The sequence below is a fragment of the Pseudoliparis swirei genome, chromosome 12 (genome assembly GCF_029220125.1).
Source record: "Pseudoliparis swirei isolate HS2019 ecotype Mariana Trench chromosome 12, NWPU_hadal_v1, whole genome shotgun sequence".
Taxonomy (NCBI): domain Eukaryota; kingdom Metazoa; phylum Chordata; class Actinopteri; order Perciformes; family Liparidae; genus Pseudoliparis; species Pseudoliparis swirei.
This window is the reverse complement of record NC_079399.1, coordinates 19,517,485-19,538,975: the sequence shown is the minus strand read 5'-3', so window position 1 is coordinate 19,538,975 and position 21,491 is coordinate 19,517,485. Positions and strand designations below refer to the sequence as shown.

The 21,491-nt window shown below is 42.5% G+C and overlaps 1 long non-coding RNA gene across 1 annotated transcript; it reads left to right on the top strand.

Annotated features, from left to right (window-relative positions):
* The first annotated feature begins 3,550 nt into the window (after positions 1-3,550).
* On the top strand, positions 3,551-14,857 carry LOC130202324 (uncharacterized). Its single transcript, XR_008833333.1, has 3 exons — positions 3,551-3,639; positions 4,134-4,170; positions 14,765-14,857. It is a non-coding gene; the product is annotated as an uncharacterized LOC130202324 (long non-coding RNA).
* The last annotated feature ends 6,634 nt before the right edge of the window (positions 14,858-21,491 follow it).

Here is a 21,491-nt window from a genome sequence, read left to right as displayed (position 1 = left end):
GAGAATAAGCGGCGTCGCTTTTCTTTCCTCCTCCACCCGAGGCGATCGAATCGTTGCGCACGTCTCAACAGTAGACTTAAGACTTTCCTCTTCGATAATGCTTATAGTTAGAGCTGAATCAGGTTTGCCCTGGTCCAGCCCCTGGATATGTTTCTATAGGCTGAGCGCCCAATTTTGTGAGCTCTGAGACTTAAAAGGTTTAAACTGTCTAAAACATTATAATAAACATGAGCAAATATATTGATGTTTAACATCAAATTAAAGAAGACAACTTGGGCTATAAGAATCAAAAATCGTAAAAAGTGAAATGCTAGAAAGCAAGAGGACTTCACACAGATTCTAAATATCTTTACAGAGTCCTTCCGGCCAAAGAACACAGCCACATGAATCGCTTCACAGCCAGCAAATTCAACATACTTTTGTTGTTTAGGAGAAGAAAAATAAAATGTTCACCCACAGAATCAAGTTGGTATGTGTTCCTTATGTGTGTATGTCCCTTTAAAAATCAGGCGGACCTTTGGGGAATCGTCAGTCAGCTGTCAGGAAGTTCAATTTCAGCGAATTGGATTGCTCGTTTCAAAAATGGCGACACCTTTCTCTATCCTTTTGGCTCACAGTGCTGTCTATCTTGCCTTTCTTGGTACCAATCAATTCTATTGCCTCTAGGATTCCAATGACGTATCGTTTGTTTAAATCTGCCCTTCCCCGGCGGAGATATCTGCAAGCGCAACAGCTGCGCTGTGACAGATCCAAAAACCGGCTTTACGCGCACCACGCACGCGCACAGCACCACTTTGTTTGATTGTTCTTTTATCTTTGGTTTACCGTTTTAAAACCACAGAATGATGTATGTGGATGTATTGAATACCAAAAGTGAAAGTGAAATATATGGTCTGGTACATGAGAAAAGTCAAACGGCACAGATTGTGCTCAAATGTGCTCAAACCTCGCCTAAATTCTCTTTACTAAAAACTCTCCAACTATTGTTCTGCTTTATTTTTTCCAAGTCATACTTTGCAGAGAGACTGTTCACAAGTTGTGTTATTATATGGCTGATTTGAGGCCTTTGCTGTGCATCCATCCAGGAGATATTCATCCTGAAAGTGCTTTTTTTTCCAGTCGAACTTGAAACTTCTATTTTCATAGAAGTTTTGGGATAGGGATGTCGTATCTGTACAGATTGTAAAGCCCTCTGAGGCAAATTTGTAATTTATGATATTGGGATATACAAAATAAACTGAATTGAAGTAGCTTAACAAAAAAATAACAGGTTAAAAGGAATCCTACGCTACAGAAATGGAGCCCGAGCTATGACATATTGAAGAAAAAAAGTTATCTGCCATTTTATGTTTTCTTCCATGTCTTTTCACCTGATTGGGTTTTTTCAAGGGTTAACACAAAATTAACTTAATCTTGTGTTCTCTGCAATGTTTAAATGTTTAAACAAGAGCTCAGAGGTTTTAGCACCAATACACAAGACATGATTGGAGAGTTAGCAACAACCATTAAGTAAATAATACTGAGATCCAAAAATTGACTGGAATATCTTATGGTGTAAAATAAATCTACCCCATCTTCTTCAAGCCATAGCGCTTGTCCAGTAGATAAACGATCCACTGCTGAAACAACAAACCACTGTCAAATGTTCGAATGAGATGTTGGGGATTGACATTATGACCCTACCTAGAAGTCCAGAAAGACATGAATACCTGTTGGTTGTGGTGAATTACTATACCCGCTGGGTAGTTTTCTTTTCTCCCTTGCACGCTGCCACAGTACCAGCAATGGGCAGATTTCTGAAGAAAGATATTTTCACAAGATGGGGTATACCGGATTTCATCTTTTCGGATAGAGGCTCCCAGTTTGTGTATTCTGTTTCGCGAACTCTGTGAAAAATGGACTGACTACAAAGCCAAGCATCCCCAGACAAATATGACTGAAAGAATAAATTGTACTTTAAACTGATGATGGTCTCGTATGTAGATACAAATGGGATCAATAACTTTGAGTTCAGATTTTCAATGAACTCTGCTGTTCAAGAGACGACAGGGGTAACCCCACTAGAGCCAACCCTGTATCACAAAAATGACCTTCCCCCAGAACTAAAACGTAATGTGCAATTACACTGTAAAACCTACCAGCTCATCTTAATAAAAGAAGTAAGCTAACCCAACTTAAATGGCATAGAAAGTTAGAGCTACTTGAGTGATACACTAACATGAACTTATAATTGAACTGCAGCCATAATGACTCAGTCATTTGGAGTTTGATCAACTTCTGGTAGACTTTCAAGTTATGTGTATCAATTCCAATGTGTTGTATTAACTCATTTGATCTAAATTGACATTACATACAGTGGCTGTGTTCGAAAACGTGTTCGCCTCGCAAATCATATCAACCATTATTACTGGTTACAATAGCGGTGTTATAGGATAGTACAGTGTCTATTTCTCGGTAGCTTTTGAAAAATCTAAGCAAGAAAACGCCGAAAAATTTACATTTACATACAAAACACGGCTGTCAGCGGAGTTTGGTCCGCCATCTTTGTTCACAATTTCCAGTTGCCGAGGGAGCTGGCGCAGATTTGTGGCTAATAGGCAGCTTCAAGCCTGCATCGATGCTTAGGGAAGAGAGGTTGTAAAACAGTGGGTCTGTCTTTTCTGAATGTAAATGTACATTTTTTTGGCATTTTCTCGCTTAGATTTTTCTAAAGTTACCGAGAAATAGACACTGTACTATCCGATAACATCGTTGTTGTAACAAACCATAATGGTTGATGTGATTTGCAAGGCGTCAGTCAGCCAACTTTCTAACATGAGCACGGTAGCCTACGTTAGATAGCCTAACGTCCTTCAGCGTACCAACGTCACACGTTATCATACACGCTATCTTAAAAGAGCGTTCAAAAACAACGGTTTTTTGAGATACCTTTACCCATAAGATATCTCACGTCAGACTTAATGAGAGATCAAGGATCAACACAGCCAGCATTTTAAGAGTTTTCAAAAAGACCCAGTATATTGCAAACATGTTTTCATCAACCTCATGCCATTTTAGCTGTAGCTGAAGATGTTTTTTGACCCTTTAAAACTATTTGTAAAACCATTTAAACCTCAATGTTGTTGTCATTTCTTGGCTTTAAGATTAGTAATTTTCATTGTGAATTTATTTTAGTTTTTAGCAGCTTTGAACAATCAGATTGCAGTTGAATAAATGAATCAAAGAACCCACATTGCATCTTTTATGAGGATTGGGCTATTTAAAAAAACACTATTGTCAATAAAGAAAGGGGGGAAAAAATGGAAGAGTAGCGTCTAGATCCCATTAACTCAGTTTACAACCCTAAATCAGGATGAATGACTCTATACTCTGCGTTTTGGGGATCTAGACAAGCGATCTCTTTAACATCGACGCACTCACATGCTGTTGTTTGTGTGAAGTAGAACTAGCCAGGCGTAAGGATAAACGGCACGTTGACCCAGCTCAGCTCAACAGCTCAGTTAAGAAAGTGAAGAGTAGAGAGAAATTCAAGAAAGTGAAGAGAGAAATTCAAGAAAGTGAAGAGAGTAGAGAGAAATTCAAGAAAGTGAAGAGAGAAGAGAGAAACTTTTCGGTGGTTTTTGATGTCCTTATACCAAGGTAATGATGTTCTCTCTTTTATTAGCTTGCTAGTAAGATATTTGAATGCTAACGTTAACGTCGACATTACTGTGAGGAAAGCATGCCCTTTCTCTTAACGTTTAGTTTGCCTACGAAACAAGTCTCTTTTCACCCGTTAGGGTTTTTGACGTCTGCACATGATTTTTTTGAGTTATCTTAAGTTAACGTAACCGAATACGCTTAACATTGTTACCGTTAGCATGATTGTGCTGGGCTCCACGTGGTGAGATAATTCAGTGTGTTTCATTCACATGCAATTTTCACCAGTTGCGCCGTAAGCACAATGGGATTTAGATTTTTAATATGAAAATGATATCAAACGATTGATTTAATTTAAGCCATTCAATATATTTGTTGCTTATACAGCTAATACACAGCTATATCAAATGAATGTTACTGCCTTATTTTAGCTACAATTTTTTCTTTCTTTTAAGCCTAACTTTAATAAATTGAACAGATTATTTTCATTTCAGGTGTGGCTGAGCTCATGGACCAAAGTCATGTGGAAATGTAAGATATGTGCTTTTTCTAGTCCCATCAAAGTCTGCTTACTGAGACATTACAGACTCCAACATGGACAGTATTCTACTGTTTCTCCCTTACCATGTTTGTATTACAACTGCATATAGACTTTTAGCAGTTTTAATTCACTCAAGATACACATGTCAAGAGTACACAGACCTACTGTTACTGAGAGAAGGGTAGCAGGCAGGGACTCACATGGTGTGGCAGACAATTTGGCATTTCATTGCCCTCTGTGTGATTTCAAGCAGCCATTTGTTGAGAGGGATATGTTTCTTCATCTAAGGCATTCGTGTCAAACTCAAGGCCCGCGAGCCAAATGTGGCCCGCCACGTCATTTTATTTGGCCCACGACGGCATGAAATAAATATGATGCCTTTTCTTAAAAAAGGGAGAAAAAAAATCTTTTGCATTTATTTTGAAGGTCATATTTTTGCAGCGGACTGCGGTCTGTTCACGCTCCTTCATGCTGCGTTCACGCCAGAGGAGAGGCGAACCCTTGCGTTGCTTTACTAAATGTACTCGCGTGAGTTCACTCGCCGGACTGTTTGTGATCGTTCTCTTCACTCGCGCTAGAAGTGCCGGAGAGGGGGCGTGGCTTATCGTGGCATATAACAGTTCGTTACCACCATCCACCACGGAAGAAATACACACTCGTTGTTCTGTTGAGAAAGTCCCACACACGTCGGACCATCAATCACTCGAGTCTCGGTTAATAGTATTAATATTACATATTATATTATCTGTATCCGCACGCAGCTTCTCCAGGAGCTGCGTCTGGATGACGGCCGCTTCCAGACGATCAATATCCTCCGTACGTTCTGATTCAATGGTATGACCGCGGAGCATTTCAACAGTCTCACCTACTTTTACCGCCAGAGTTTAAAAAATCAGCCCGAATGAGGCGCATTTTTCGCGTCCTGTCATTCACGCGCCCGGCGGACATCCAGACGCGCGTGCGTGCGTGTGTGACCACATTGACTTTGTATTAACACACATCCCCAGTTCCCCTATTATGAATTCCTCCATTAGGTCTATGTGAGTGGTCACTAAGGTTGAAGTGAGTGCTGCTTCATGTTTTTCAGTATTTATAATATAGTGAGAAGAAAAGTTAATGTTGAATATGTTAATCTTTTTTAATGTATTACCTTGTGTCCTTAAGATTCACTTGTTGGTTCATAATTGACTGTAAAAGGGAATATTACTATATAGTTTTGTTGTGCATTCTGTGATATTCTGAACTCTCAAGTTCAAACTGCACCATCTTTTCATTAAATACATTTGAGAAGTAAAAAATGTCCCTCAATTTAGGTCTCAGCTTGTCATTCAGGGGTGATAGTGCGTCTCAAAGCCAGACCAGTAGAGGACCACTGCCCCAGACCAGTGGAGAACCACTGCCCAGACTAGTAGAGAACCACTGCCCCAGACCAGTGGAGAACCACTACCCCAGACCAGTGGAGAACCACTGCCCAGACCAGTGGAGAACCACTACCCAGACCAGTGGAGAACCAATGCCCAGACCAGTGGAGAACCACTACCCAGACCAGTAGAGAACCACCACCCCAGACCAGTGGAGAACCACTACCCAGACCAGTGGAGAACCACTGCCCAGACCAGTGGAGAACCACTACCCAGACCAGTAGAGAACCACTGCCCCAGACCAGTGGAGAACCACTGCCCAGACTAATAGAGAACCACTGCCCCAGACCAGTGGAGAACCACTACCCAGACCAGTGTTGGAGTTGGACAGCGACACACCACCTGGACGACACTCACTGGAAGAAATAGAGCGGTAGACTTCTACGTTACATTTGTTAGCGTTTTATTCAGAAATCAGGATACAAGTAGACATCATGCATGGACCCCACTCCTCCGCTGGGACCAGTGGCCCCAGCGCTGGAGAGAAGACGCCGGTTCGGAGTGTTCGGCCATTTTAAATAGCCGAAAGGAACAGTTCTGATTCGTCAGGAGATAAGGGGGTGGGGTTTTCTCATTGGCCCTTGTTCCTTTGCTTCCGCCGTTGTCGCTCCTTCATTGGTTCTTCTCGTCTGCCAATGAGTGCATATGTTGTGAAAAGAAGTGTGGGAAGGGGAGATAGTTGATTTAATAGTCCCTCTCTTGTAAGAAGACTCCCTTCGGGGCCTTATCTCTTCAGGAATGGGCCCTGGATCTTCTCCGAAGGCCGTCCACACACCGGGGGCTTCTTCCCATGTGTGAGTGTGTGAGCGTGTGAGGGGGATAGGTGAAGGGGGGGAAAGTGAGGAGGCCTTGAGTGTCTAAAAGGAGAATAATGGCCACATCTGGACCCTTCCTATGCTCTGAGAGTATAGAGAGCTCTTTGTATGTGATCACCTCCGGAATGTGTGGATGCGGAGGAGGGGGGGCTCACAAAACCTCACCAAGCGTCACTGTTATCTTTCTTTAGATCAGTCAGGCACCAGAGTGCTCCGCTGGAGATTTTAACTTCCATTCAGTGTTTTCCATCTTACACATAATATTTATGCAAACAATACTAGGCTGTGCTAAGCTATAATATATATTCTTTACAAATCCCTCTTTTCACATCCGCTGGATGTGAACCCTTCCTCTGGGAATATTTATTTCCCTCTTTATGCCAGATCTTGTCATGGCCTGGCCTCCCTAAGTGGCTATGTGTCCTGGTCTCCTCGTCCTGTCTTAGCTCTGCCACTTGACGTGAATGAGTCTCCTGAAATATAATCTTTCGGTGCCTAGATTAAAGTCCCATAAGACCTGTAAGATACCTATTTCTCGGGGAGAGAGTCTCTCTCTGTTAGGGATGGAAACAGGGGCGTGGTTTCTGTCATGTGGTACTCCGATCCACCCTCTTAGATCTTCCATCCTAGGGAAGTCAGTATGTCTGTGTGCGTTAAATCTGTAGTGTGCAGGTGTCGAAGGAAAGAGGTGAAATTGAGAGTGGTCAGGCAGGGGGGGGGTCTTGCATCCTAGCGGCTGGTGAGTAGCAGGTTGGCATCCTGATAACCAGTTGACGATCCGGTCCCCGCTGCAACTCATCTGCTTCAACCCTGGCTGGGTCAGCGTCGTCTGCTTCATCCTGGTCTGGGTCCTGGAAGTCCTTCTGGTCCTTCTGCTCCTCTGCTCCTCTGGTCTGCGTCAGCGTCTCCTCCGGCTGTCGATGGGGTCTTTATCCGGTGGTCTTGAACTTGATTTCGTCTGGATCGTCCTGGTCAGGCTTGTTGTTCTTCTTCCACTGGTGTCGCATGGGCCCTGGATTCGACATGACTCCCATGGGCAGCATCGTGCTCTTCATTGGCTCCCGGCTCCTCTGCCTCCTTCCGGCGTCGATATATCTGTTGATGAGACCCCGCTAGCTCTAATCCCCAGAGTCTTAGACTCAAAATCAGCCAATCCTCACTCAAAGGTGAGTCCAGGCTTTAACACCTAGTGATTAGTTCAAAGTTCCGCTAGAACAATGGAGGGGTCAAATGTCACTAACCCACGGTCAAAACGTCACTTCCGGTCAAGTCACTAACCAAGTATTTTCAAAATAAGAGTCTCGTCTTTGTTATTGTCCGCATTAAAATCATTTTCATCATAAACGTCCTGTCCTTGTTATTCTACGTCACTTCACGTAATTCAACTGGCTTCGTCAATCTATAATACTAACATGCAGTCACTTTCATGCAACATACATTAAAAACAATGTTCTCCCTAATCTTTTCTATTATAATGTCTTTCTATCTGGCAGGTTCTTCTCTAAACCTCACATGACTAATCCTATGATAATGGCAAGGGTCAGTCCCATGACCATTAGAACAGTTTGTCTGACTTCCAGCTGTTCCTATAGTGGTTTGCGGGGGGGACCTTCTAGCTGGGCTATCAGGCTCCCCGAAACACCTACGGAACGACCTCTGTGGCATCAGCATCTTTAGATCTGATTGTGTTTCTGTCAATGTCCTTGTTGGACAGGTAGCTGGGGCACAATGTGTCAGGTGGTGTCAAGGTGCCTCTGCCTTACCCTTGACCTGGACCATGTGTGAAGTAACCTCCTTCACTTCGTACAGACCAGTCCACCTAGGCTCAGTCCACTTCCTCTTGTGAACCCTGACCCTGACCCAGTCACCAACTTTTACTTTGGTTGCTCTGCTGCATCCTGATCGGTCGTCTGGGCTCGAACAACCTGGTTTGAGAGAGCTTTGGTGAGAGAGAAATTAGAGCTTTTATGTATTCTGACATTTCAATTTTACCGACATCCAGAGGTGGCATATGACCTCCATCTCTGGGTGGCTCTAGCATACTTCTTCCTGTTAACAACTCACTTGGTGACGTCTTCCCCCCTGGTAATGCTCTCATGGTCATCAGTACCAGTGGAAGCGCCTTCGCACATTTTCCTTTTAATAATTTGATTGGCTCTCTTAAGCAATCCTTGAGACTGAGGGTGATATACAGACCCAAACTTGTAGGTTATGCCCAGTGCATATCAACTTTCCCAAGCAGTTTGTTGTTAAAATGTGTTCCGTTGTCGGACCTGATGCGTCTTGTAACTCTATACCTTGAGTGTGTGCATGTGTGCACTATATGTGATGTGATCAAACACTAGCCAGTTATGTGTACAGGAGTGGCGGCTCTTCTTCGAATCCGTCGACGTTGAACCCCATCTACTATCACCACAACTATGGAAGGAACACAAATAAGATTACATCTTTTCATTTATCAAGCATATTATGATTTCAAAAATTATTTTTATGGTTCTCTGGGGTCACTGATTCTAAACCTGCTGCTATCTGATCTATTAGTCTGTACTTGTCTGGCCCTCTTCTTAATAGTCTGGCATCAACATACCCCTCTTTTGAAATAGGATGGAATTCCTAAATCCGTCCTTTTCAATAATAATAATCTTAATAAACAGTCAACCTCTCGAAGAAAAGAGAGAAATAAAATTAAAAATGCATGCGTCTGTCAAATCAATGCAGGAGAACCATGTCTTGTCTAAACTCACAGCGTCATCATTGTGCTTGGGTAAGGAATGTCATAATAAGTCGGCCTAATTAGTAAAGAGCGGGTTACAAATGTATTTATTGGCCCCAAATCAAGGCCCATTTTCCAGGTTTAGGAAATTAATTAATTAATGTATTCCAGGGAGCCCTCGTCCTCTCCAGTACACCTGTCTATAACAACCATTCTATGATTTAAAAAATATATCTACAGTCTGTTCCATCCTTAAGGAATGCTGGTGACGATTAAATTGGAATCGCACGCGTGTTTAACTCTATCTCTATGGGAGCTATCGGAATCAGTCACACATCAGTTCACCCTTCAGTCCTAAAAGTGTCTGAAAAATGAGTTAAGCATGTTGTCAGTGTCCCCATGATCAGTGTTCTCTCCTATGTGTGTGTCTAAGCATGTGTCTTAGCATGTGTCTCTAATATTAACTGGACCTCCGATGTGTGTGCAGTTCTTTACATGTTCTCAAATGTGGAGTAATGAAAGTGTTAATTTAGTGTGTGCACCCAGTCCGTAGCCTCAACCTCTGCTTTCACCATTGTTCTTCTCTGTGCCTCCACTCTGGACCAACACTGTGATGTGGAGCTGCAGTGTCAACGACTGCATACAACCTGCAGCTCTGGTGTTCATTCACCGGCCGCTGCTACTCCTTGCTTCTCTGCATAGATCTCCGAGCCTCCACAGTTGGGTTTTCATGAACCTCAATCTCGTGTTGCAGGCAGTCCCTCAGATCTCATCTTGTATCAGGGAGGAGTTAAGGGCACAATGTCTTTGGTTCCCTGGTGGCGAGTAGGGATGCAGGACTTTGAACCAAAGTCTCCACTGCTGGCTGTTGTCATGCAGAGGTGTGATGTCATCATCATCTACTCTGTCCCACCGGACGCTTTGCTTCCTGTTCAGTGTCTCTTTAGTCTCCAGTTGAATCATTGGGTGACGAGTGGGTGTGGCACATTTCTGTTCAGTGGATACAGTTCGCTGTCAGCTGTTGGATCTGGGCACGCCTAATTTTGTGTCTCTGGTCCAGGCCTGGTGCCGTGGATCACTGTTGCCTTGTGGCTGTGGCTATGTGTTGGGTGCTTGTTATGGCGGGGTAGACATTATGGGAGCACTGAAGCGGTCCTGACTGAGACTGCTAACCCTGTGGTGGATAAGGACAAAAATTAGCCCAATGTCCAGCCTGACTAGAATAAAAAATTTATTAATAATCGTCTAAAGCCTCCGTTGCCCCAGTTGTTACCCCTCTTACTCCTGAACGGGCTACTTTTATGCAAATTCTCTCTCTGTTGTTGGGCCCCATTTATGGGCTGCTGACCCGCCTGTTGCGGGACATAAGGTTTGAGGGAACTAAGCTTGAAGCGGTGCAAACGTGGCTTGCTGTGGCTGTTGATAGATCAGTGCTTATGGATTTGGAGGAGGGGCTGGATACGGACTATACAGGACTCAAGGTCCATGTAGTTGTGCTGCAGTCTGCTGCACTGTGGCTTGTGCCATTTACTTCTGCTTTAGTCAGGTCATCTTTTCTCTGCTCTGTTTATTTTTATCTATTTGGCATCTGACCTGAGCTTCCCAGTCATAGAAGTTCATGTATTTTAGTCCTATCCCTTTCAGTTCGGTCTGTATGGTCACAGTCACTGATGATTCTATTGATAACCTAAAAACTGTTCAGTCATGCTATCTTCAAGGAAATCTTTCCCTAGTTTGTCGTTCTACAACTCTCTGATTCTACCTAAATAAGCAGTTCCTCCCTCACCATCCAATGGTGGCATCATCATTATCTTAGAAACATCAACCTTTTTCTCAGTTTTTCTTTTATTATTTTTATCTGAACTGCTAAGAGAGGTGCCTTGTGGCTGGAAAAACTGCAGTTATGCTTGAAAGGGGTCAAATCTTTAAGAGAGACTGAGGAATATTAAATAAAAATATAAAATAATAAAGGGGATCAATTTAAAACTGAATAACCTACAACCTTTGAATTAGAAGTCTCATTCTCTACCGACTGAGCTAGCCAGGCAACTGATTAGTTAAATTTAAAGAAAAATAAAAAATGTGGCAAAACAATGCATTTCTTTAAAACATCATTTCAAAAAGTAAAAGATGGTCGCACACTCTACTAATTAATAGTTATCTTCAAAAGGAATTCTTCCGTTACTGTTCTTGCTCTGTTCTGCTCTCAACTTGGCTCGCTCTGGGTGCCTGCAGTGGAGAACGGCGCACGCAGCTAAGTGGGTAGGGGAGGGGCTGCTCTGTTGTGTGAAAGGCGCGTGCGCTCCGCGCGGAGACGCGCAGCAGCTCTCTGCTTGTCCCCCCTCCTTTCTGCTCTTGTATTTTTGCGTGTTAAGTGGAGTTACCTCTTTGTTTCTCAGTATCCTCCTCAATCTCAAACTCGTACCTGCTCTTAAACGTAGTACATAATCGCCATACAATGTGTTCTTTACTCAGCAACGTGCCTTTCAGAACAATAAATCCTCATTTATCACTCGTGCAATTCAACAGACCAGAGCTTTCGTTGTCACCGTTAGGTTTCGACTCTGCTCTGTTGATTCCACTTTGACAACTTTTATTCACCACCGGTATTCAACATTCATTCACAGTTTTATGCATACACATGTGTTTAATTTCTACGCGGCCCACACTTCTTCGGGGTCGTCTCTCCAGCCTTATGGCTGGCCTCACGTAATATCTGAGGACTTACAATGCGGCCCACACTTCTTCGGGGTCGTCTCTCCAGCCTTATGGCTGGCCTCACATATGTTAGAGGACTTTAGACTGCGCGGCCCCGGTTCCTTTCGGGGTCGACTCTCCAGCGTTACCCGCCGGCCTCACTTATGCTAGAGGACTTCAGACTGCGCGGCCCCGGTTCCTTTCTGGGTCGACTCTCCAGCGTTATTCGCCGGCCTCACTTATGTTAGAGGACTTCAGTGTCACACTGTATCGTGATTTCCCTTTTTACGCTTTATTCCATTATTTAAACTAAGTCAAAAAATTTGGCAGTTCCAATACTCACTTCCAATACTCCTGATCAAATTTAGAGTGTTCAATTTGACTGATTTGAAATAAATAGGTTCAGTCCTACCTTATTTTGACACCGCGCGGTTCGATCAGTTTCTCGGAGCGGGTCTTAGAACAAGTGGTCCGTCTGGGGTCTCAGGTGCTGTCCTCCTCAGGTCTCTGGACCGGTTTTCACAACCATCCTCTGCTACCATTTTGTTGGAGTTGGACAGCGACACACCACCTGGACGACACTCACTGGAAGAAATAGAGCGGTAGACTTCTACGTTACATTTGTTAGCGTTTTATTCAGAAATCAGGATACAAGTAGACATCATGCATGGACCCCCCTCCTCCGCTGGGACCAGTGGCCCCAGCGCTGGAGAGAAGACGCCGGTTCGGAGTGTTCGGCCATTTTAAATAGCCGAAAGGAACAGTTCTGATTCGTCAGGAGATAAGGGGGTGGGGTTTTCTCATTGGCCCTTGTTCCTTTGCTTCCGCCGTTGTCGCTCCTTCATTGGTTCTTCTCGTCTGCCAATGAGTGCATATGTTGTGAAAAGAAGTGTGGGAAGGGGAGATAGTTGATTTAATAGTCCCTCTCTTGTAAGAAGACTCCCTTCGGGGCCGTATCTCTTCAGGAATGGGGCCTGGATCTTCTCCGAAGGCCGTCCACACACCGGGGGCTTCTTCCCATGTGTGAGTGTGTGAGCGTGTGAGGGGGATAGGTGAAGGGGGGGAAAGTGAGTGGCCTCGAGTGTCTAAAAGGAGAATAATGGCCACATCTGGACCCTTCCTATGCTCTGAGAGTATAGAGAGCTCTTTGTATGTGATCACCTCCGGAATGTGTGGATGCGGAGGAGGGGGGGCTCACAAAACCTCACCAAGCGTCACTGTTATCTTACTTTAGATCAGTCAGGCACCAGAGTGCTCCGCTGGAGATTTTAACTTCCATTCAGTGTTTTCCATCTTACACATAATATTTATGCAAACAATACTAGGCTGTGCTAAGACCACTACGCAGACCAGTGGAGAACCACTGCCCAGACCAGTGGAGAACCACTACCCAGACCAGTAGAGAACCACTGCCCCAGACCAGTGGAGAACCACTACCCCAGACCAGTGGAGAACCACTGCCCGGACCAGTGGAGAACCACTACCCAGACCAGTGGAGAACCACTGCCCAGACCAGTGGAGAACCACCTGTCTCAACTGTGACAAAGCTTTTAACAAAGTTAATGTAATAATGTTTGTTTGATCTTTGATAAAGTAATGTGGGTTAAAATAAATATAATTAAATTAAATAGATTTATTTTATCATATTAAATTCATTTGCATATATAGTTATACATTTATATAAGTACACCTAAATAAACAATAAACAAATGCAAAGACAGTTATTTCACAATATGTTCTGGAGTAGTTAGAATTATACCGTGTTAGTGACAACCAGCCCTTTGAGGGCAGCCATGAGGCTGAGGCCCACTGTGAAAATGAGTTTGACACCCCTGATCTAAGGGAACATTTAAAAATGGAGCAAACTGTTCCATGTCCATTCAGGGACTGCAGGGTTAAATCAAATGTGTACTCGACATAAAATTCTCACAAATGCAGAGAACATCAGAATAACTCTGATTACGATGTGTCTGTTGTAGTGCCAAATGAATCAAATGATTCCCAGGATATTGAACTTTTCCAAGATGCAGCTCTTTCAGATGAAGACAATATCTATTCCAACCCAGTGGCTGGTAGCAGCACTGACGGTTTAGCTGACTAATTGGAACATAATTTGGCAGCCTTCTTTTTGAAACTGCAAACTATTCTCCATGTATCAGAGAGGGCAACACAGGAAATCATTGAGCATGTTGATGAGTTGTTTGCACTATCAAAACCTCTTGTAGAAGAAGCTGTTACGAAAGTACTGAAAAAACGTAACTGCCCTTTAACTGCCACAGTTGTAAGTGATATTGTCCAAGCAGTCTCAGAGAGTAACGTTTTGCACAAATCAATGACATCTGATGCTCCATTGTCAACTGCTAAGAGGAGGAAGTCATATTATGAAAATTAGTTTCCACTTGTTAAAGGGGACATATTATGAAAATTCCACTTTTTTAGTGCTTCTATACGTTAATTTGGGTCTCTGGCATGTCTCCCAACACATGGCCTTGGACCGCCCCCCACCACAACTTTGCAGGTAAAGTTTATTTGAAAGTTGTGTTCATATTACAGACATGAGTTATCAAATAAGTCATAAGTCATCAAATACAACGATTTAATAAGTAAACAAGGTTTAAATGCTAATTAATGGAGGTAAAAACGTTACCCCCGCCCCTGCTTGGTCACTTACTGTTGTCAGATAACACTTTAGTTTACAGATGGAACTTTACTCATGTAGCATTTATATCTTTATGGCGTTCCCGTTACTTGCATTAACACAAACACTTTCACAAACAGTAACTTACATAAACACACTGTATTTGCTACATACTCATACATGCACAAACTATTCACGTACTCGAATCTCTAGCACCACAATGCTGTGGAGCCTGTGGAGTACCTTATTGAGTCTTTACAGCATACATTTATGTATGTGCCCATTCTCTCATCTCTGCAGGAGTTGCTGAAAAAAGCAGATGTATTGGAGAAAGTCCAAGAAGCTACCACACAACAGCCTGGTCAGTATTCTTCAAAGTGTCAAGCAAACTTATCCTCACACCTAAACATTTCATTCCGGTTACAGATTAAACGAGGAGCTCGACATCCAGCAGTCAGCAGCAGCCTGTCATATCTGCATGCACAGCTAGAGTACCTGGACAAAGCAATACAATTACAGTTAGTGAGTACTATTTTACACTGATTAAATAATATGGGGGCACCAGATGTTAATGTTGCTGTGCAGGCACAGTAGCTGCTGAAACATACACTAACCTTTGCAGTATCTTTTTTGTTTGTTGTTACAGGCTTCCCTACATAGTTGTACAAATGAGGACATCAGGCGTTGCGCCTGATGTCCTCAAGCTAAGGGTGATTCTGGATGAAGTTAATGCTGAAAAGCTTAACTTGCACTCTCGCCCTGAGACTGTGAATGTCCTCATACTGGAGCTGAAAAATAAGCTCGACCTGAACTATGACTTTCGCCTGCAATTCCAAGACCCTGAATTTGATAATGCCTTATGCAATTTAGTCAATATAGAGGACCTGCCATCTATCGCAACTGTGAAGTTAGTTAAAGTAACTGAATTGGATCAGAGTTCAGCCAGCACAGATGACACAGTGTTGTTATCAGATATAGAGTCACCTGAGCACCTCTGTAGATGGCCTGAAGTTTTTGTTGTTCCGACATTCTCATACGTGGTGGAGTTTGCATTAAGATAGGGCAACTGTGTGTTTGAGAAGGAAGACACAATCTTGAGGTTAACCAGGGATCAAAAACTAAACATACTGGATGTGATGGCTGCGGAAATGTATAGACATAAGGCATATCCGAGAAGCAAACAGATAGGCAAGGCTGCAGATGCCCTTGTGAATAAACACCCCTGCCTGACAGAGAGAGGTTCCCAAACAGGATGTGAAGCATGGAAGAACAGCCTTCGCTTCAAGATGGGCAACTACAGGACTAAGTTGAGCAGAGCTGGCATAAAAGATGTGGCCGTGAATGCAGGAAAGCGCAGCCGCAGCAACCCGGAGGGTATCCCGGGCCAACATTAAACGACCCAGAAGAGGGGAAATCCAGTTCCTCCCTAACTATCCCTGTGGTGAGAACAAGGACACACTGGAGACCAGAAGGATGGAGATCCTGGAGGAATTCAAGAAGATGCCAGCTGACAGAGACATGGTTCTCGTCCATCAGCACATGCAGCGCACCTTTCCACTCCACCGTGAAGAGATTGTGACGTTAGCTCCTCCCATCGCAGAATTGAAAGACAGATGGCCTGCCCTCTTCTCTGAAGCTCAAGTAAGTAAAACATAATGGGACACTACACAAAAAACAAAGGTGACATGCTTTCTCGCAACTGACCCTCTACGATTGAATCGATACATTTTCCTGTTGCCGTCGAGACATTGGGACCATGTTATTTCCACAGGCAGGGCATGAGAAATGATCGTCTCCAAGAAGTATATCAATCTCGTGCCGGCAGTACGTCCACTCCAAGAAACTTCTTTGGACATTTTCAACAGATGTTATGCCAACCTAGTAAACACGATTGCATACTTAATGTTAAGTTAGATGTCAAAGATCCTGTCTTAACATACATCAATTGCATAAATTGTGCATTCAATCTGCTAAATATATAATACAATACACATTTGTTATAATTTACCTACAATGTGCATTACAGCACGAACTGAGAAATACATTGATGGCAAACACTGTGTGGAAATCCATTGTCCCAGGCCCAGTATCCATTTGTTACCAAGTCTTTTAACTGTGGTGTCTGCCGGCAGTGGCAGTTCTCACAGCAGAGGAAGACAGAGGTCATAACGACCTGTTGGGAAACGTAAATCAAATTTACATTTCAGGCAATAAAATGTTTGTGCACTACTATAAATGTGGAAAGATAATTTACCATTGATGTTAATGAAGATTACTTTTTGTCCACCACTCACCGACACATGTTCTGCATCACAACTGCAAATCTTTTTGGGCAGAGCAAATGGCAGGAGATGAACTGTGTAAAAGATAAAGGGATAATAGTGAGTTCTGCCGGGCAAGTGCAGGTACATCATACAGTAGGACAGGATTGAAAATATCCCATTAAAAAAACTATATATACCTTCTTCACAAAGTGATAGCTCACCACGAGCTTCTTTGGCAATGATACTGGATGGAGCAAGGGCTTTGTAGCTGCCCCCTACAAGTAAGAACCTGTTGTGCCAACTGTCTTGCCGATGTACAGTAACATCAGATTTGGAGCAAAGCATTTATTTGGGACGGCAGTCTGTGCAACAAATCACTGCATCTTTTAATGTGCACACTTGGCACAGTCCCTTTGGGACCTTCCCTGCCTCCAGCATGGCCTCAAGAAGCTGAGGTCTTTCTTCCTGCCATCTTTTAATGGCATAAAGCCTGACGTACTGCATACCTGCAAACTCATGAGGGGTGACAGGGGGGGGGGGGGGTCAAGTGACTTTTTTGTTTTTTTTTCACCACACCACATCCACGTTGTTTGAAGCCTCAAAGCTTTTAGAGCCACAACTACAGTCATTTTATTGTTCTGACCACAAATCTAAATCATGATAATAAACAGTTTAACCCTTGTGTTGCCTTAGGGTCATTTTGACCCGAATCAATATTACACCCTCCCCCCGCCTTTGGGTCATTTTGACCCGATTCAATGTTTCACCCTCCTGTTACATTTATATTTACTAACATATTTTACCCTTTGGGTTCAATTTGACGCCAGCAATTAAAACCTCCAGAAAATTATTAGAATTAATATTGTTTTCCAAGTTTAAGTGTGAGGCACTTTATGTTTGTTTGTTGACTACCGAAAGAACACCGACATTAAACATTGAATGGGGTCAAATTAATCCTAAGGCGGGGGGAGGGTGTAATATTGATTCGGGTCAAAATGACCCTAAGGCAACACAAGGGTTAAGAATAAAAGGTCCTCCGCTCTGACTCAGCCCTATAATGATAGTAATAACAAATATACATTGTCATTATATATAATATGGTTAAAGTCATTCATGAACCAAGTTCCTTTTTTTTTTGCCTGAACAGTCCTCATGGACTTTTCCCTGAATCTGTTCTGTCTCTACCTGTTTGTCACGATACTCATATTATAACTTCTATACATATTACATACCTGCCATAAATATCATGATACCCGATACCAGAATTCAATACAATAACATAAAAACAATATGGTACCATAAATACGAGACTGGTATATTTATCTATAATAGTAATAAATAAAACATCTGTATGGTTCACTTTTTACCAACTTTTTCAACACTTAACAAATGACAGTAATATTAGTATTAATACAGCCAGATATGAATGAAACTACATGGTTCCATCATAGCATTGATTATACACTATGAGGCCGTTAGTCTCTGACCAGATGATACACAGTTCATCAGGATGAGCAGCTGTAGAGTTACAGAACTTTACAGACTGAAACATTTCACTTCTGGCATCTTTTTATTTTTTAAGCCGAAGTCGGTCTCTAAAGCTGCGCCACTTCTCTCGCTGTGAGCGCTGCGCAGCGCAGTGTGCGCAGACAGCTCGACACGGAGCAGTGCGTGCGCTCTGATCACTCTCTTAATGAAGTATCGATACTAAAAATATGCTAAATCACATCGTGTTTAACATACGGGTACTTTGTTAGCATCGCTACACCGTGCAGCGTGACAGCAGTAGATGTAGCGGGCTGACATTCAAGCTAACCTGAACCCCCAAACGATGTCGACATCTGAACGCTGATTGGCCGAGACTCGACACGTCCCATCAAAGATGTTTTATTGCGAAGAGCACCACTTCACACTTTTCTTCTCGTCTCACTGCAATCTCAACGGCAGCGGGCCCCCCCTCCCCCCCCAAACAAAAACTCTTCGGATCTCCACGATTCACGTGGATGACCTATTTTGAGTTCAAAACGGTGAATTTCACCGAAAGGTGACAAGTTTGCAGGTATGGTACTGTCCATGTTCGACCATATGAGGCAGATGAGGCGTCTGTAGGATTTGAATCATGATCCTCTTCAACTGCTTCTAATAATTATTGCAGTTCTTTTATATGAAGATCTTGCGAAATGAAAGTAACAGATGTATAACAATCAGACAGATTCATAAAAGAACTTTGAGCTGGCCATTCCGTGTCATGTTGACCTATATTGTTTTAAGGAAACTAAATTATTCTTCAAAACAACATATATTACATTATGATTAAGCTAAACATAATTTGATGATCAGTAATGAATACTTATGAACTTTGAGTAGAAGCAAAACACCATAGTGTCTTGAATGGATTCAATAATCAAAACAAAAACAACGACAATAGTATTGTAACCAAGTGGGAAAGAGGTGGTAACCATTAAAGCCACTAGAGGGCGCTGTACTTTAGAGAAAGTCAGTAGGACCTAACTAGAGAAGCAGGAGAAAACTGTGTCACGTGACGAACTGGTGGCGTGTTGGTGGTTTTCCGTGTGAGTAAATGTGTTTTAAATGTTGTTTCTATGTTAACATATCGAAAGATGTTAACTAATATGAGTACATAGAAGTAAAAAAAATTATTGTATGTCGCTAAATGTGCCGATGGTGATGTAAAGATGTATGTTACGATCCGTGAGGATATTGTAATGTATTGCGTCATTTATCTATTAATGGACCAAATGTTTAATGTTGTTGATTTCAGAGCTAACTGTATGTGTGGTTTGTTGTCTTTTGTTTCTGTGTTAGCAGAAGAGCTACCACTGCAGTTATTGATGTACTAGATATTCGAAATTGAGTTAGACACAGTACAAATGCCAATGTTTTGGACAATCATTTTATAATTTAGAACCAATTGAACATTTCAAATTAATTTAATACTTCTCTTCAAATAAAGAGAAGTCGAGAAATAAAGATCCCTGAATCTAGTGTTGCGTCTGGTGTATTATTGAATTTCACCTGCCTACAGTATTTAGAGGGAATCTTACTAATGTAGTGAATGGGATATCATAATTCACCCTTGTTCCTGGTGTAGTTCTTTACACAATTATTAAAGTAATGAGTCACACACATCGGTATGACTGTTCCAGGATCGCGATCCCTTTAAGTGTTGTGTTGCTGTTTGTGACGTCGAGCCCCATGCGGGTTTGGTATCTGGGCAGCGCCATCTTGTGTTCATTCATTTTGTGATACGAAATAAACGAGACACACACTTGTGTGCTCAACTTGAGGAATTGTGTTTTGCGTTTTAATGCAACTTCCACACTAATCATATTGTGAGCTGCTTGTACGTCAAATGTGAATATGCCTGCAGAGCAACAGATACAGGGAATTAATGTAAATATTACAGTTGAACTAAACTGTGACCGTTGACTCAATATTGCTTCTATGTTTACACGGTTCATTTAGCACATTACCAATACTTTATTTGTTCTTAGTAATACAAGTTGTAATTAATTTAACTTAGAATTACTTTGAAAGTGTGCGAAGTGTGAGCTCCATATGGCCCCAAACACACCGACTATACAGTATATAGGAGAAAATTAAGCAAGAGGTTGATACTGATAGAACCTTACCTTCTGTACTGTCTGCAACATGTTCTGCAGGTAGTACTTGGTTGCTGCATCTGGCAAGGTTTTTTTAAACATTTGGAGTACACTAGGAAGAAAAGAAGTCATTAAAAATGTAATTATAGAAAAGCAAAGGAATAACAGTGACACAGTATGTTTTGGAATACATACTTTTGGTGGAACTGCAACTCTGTATATTCAGCCGGCCAAATTGTTTTTGTTTTCTCCATCTTACTGCAGGCATGTTGATAAAAACGTTGTCACTTCCACACCCCATTACAATTGTTAACACCAGATACATCGCAGTGTGAAGATTGTTACATTACATTTAAATATAACTTTTGGTAAGTAGCAATTACCTCTTCCATTTTTTGTTTGGCACCGAGTTCAGCTTCATCATCTGACCTGACTGGGTATCAATCCTGCTGCTCAGTTCAGCACTCATGTTGAAGATTCTAAACATTTCTTCTATATCTGAATGGGTATCAATCCTGCTGCTCAGTTCAGCACATTTTTCTGAGATTCTAAACGTCCTCATCAGATCCTTCGTTTCGCAGCCATGGTTCTCTGGTGTCTGTTGGTATCAAACAGAAACTGTAGCCTATTTGACAAAGTTATACTATTGGGCTGGCTGAAGACATGAGCTACAGATTCTAATAACAATTAAAACAAATATAAAGCTAACAACATTATTTGTCTTATCTCCTCCCAGTACTTGAGACATAACAACTAACGTGTAGGTTAGCTTAAATGTACAAGGGCTTTCATAACGGACCACCATCGTCCCTGTGCCCAAGAACACCAAGGTCACCTGCTTGAATGACTACCGCCCGGTAGCACTGACCTCTGTGATCATGAAGTGCTTTGAGCGGCTAGTCAAATCATTCATCTGCTCCTTGCTGCCTCCCACCCTGGACCCTATGCAGTTTGCATACCGGTCCAACAGGTCTACAGACGATGCCATAGCCCTGACGACGCACACCGCCCTCACCCACCTGGACAAAGGGAATACATATGTGAGAATGCTGTTCATTGACTACAGTTCAGCATTCAATACCATCATCCCCTCCAGACTCGTCTCGAAGCTCGTAGACCTGGGACTAAGCACCTCCCTAT